This window comes from Rhincodon typus, chromosome 2, assembly GCF_021869965.1.
Source record: "Rhincodon typus isolate 14 chromosome 2, sRhiTyp1.1, whole genome shotgun sequence".
Taxonomy (NCBI): Eukaryota; Metazoa; Chordata; class Chondrichthyes; order Orectolobiformes; family Rhincodontidae; genus Rhincodon; species Rhincodon typus.
Window position 1 is genome coordinate 67,016,442 of NC_063333.1, and position 1,113 is coordinate 67,017,554.

The following is a 1,113-nucleotide window of genomic DNA, read 5'->3' on the forward strand; positions in this document are numbered from 1 at the left end:
GGCAGCAGCAGCAACAACAGCGAGGTAGTGACTCCTTCCGCCAATTGGGGTCAGTAGCGGTAGTAACGGCAAAGCTCCTCCTGACGACTGCCAGCAGCAGTAGCTCCTCTTGGCGATCGATGTCTAGGCCCAAAACGTCAGCCTTCCTGCTCCTCTGATGCTGCTTGGCCTGCTGTGTTCATCCAGCTCTACACCTTGTTATCTCAGCATTCCATACACCTCTTCTGAAATGGGGCTTTGAGAAGATCTGGACATTTTTCTTTCCTTTCGATTTTGTTCCCTTTATTCCTCCTGTTTTTTAAATTCTGCTTTTGTAGCCAAGATGGCGCCAGAGAATGGCGACTGTACAATTTTCACTGTACTCCGTATTCCTATACGTGAGTACCGATGACAATAACATCTGATTCTAATTTGCTCCTGACACCGACATAAGAAACTGAATTGTAAAGAGGACCAAAGGAGGCCACAAAAAAGATACTGCTAGGTTAATTGAGTGGGCAAAAACCTGGCAAATGGAGCATTATGTGGGAAAATTAAGTTGCTCATTTGGCAGAAAAACAAAAAAGCATAATATGTAAACAGTGAGAGATTACAGAGCTCTGAGACGCAGAGGGATCTGGGTGTATGAGTCAGTAAAGGTGAGCAAATTATTAGGAAAGCTGATGAAATGGTGTCATTCATCATATGGGGAACTGAATACAGGGGGGACTGGAGGTGATGTTTCAGTTATATGGAACACTGGTGAGACCACATCTGGAGTACTGAGTAGACAACTAATTACCTTACTTAAGTAAGGATGTAAATGTTTTGGAAGTAATTCAGACACAGCTCCTTCTGGGGGACTGTATTGAAAAAAATCACAACTTAATAGTTGAATGGAAACTTACTAAATTAAAATAACGTTGTCTGGGCTGATGATGCACTAAAGTACCTGTGGTGCCCTGTGTCTAAAGGCCTCTAACATGCCAGTGAGCAGGGCCTGCTTCATGCCAGTACCAATCACACTGCTCCAGCTCCAATCACACCAAACCAGCTCCAATCACAGCGCATCAGCTCCAATCACACCGAACCAGCTCCAATGACACCAAACCAGCTCCAATCACACCACTCCAG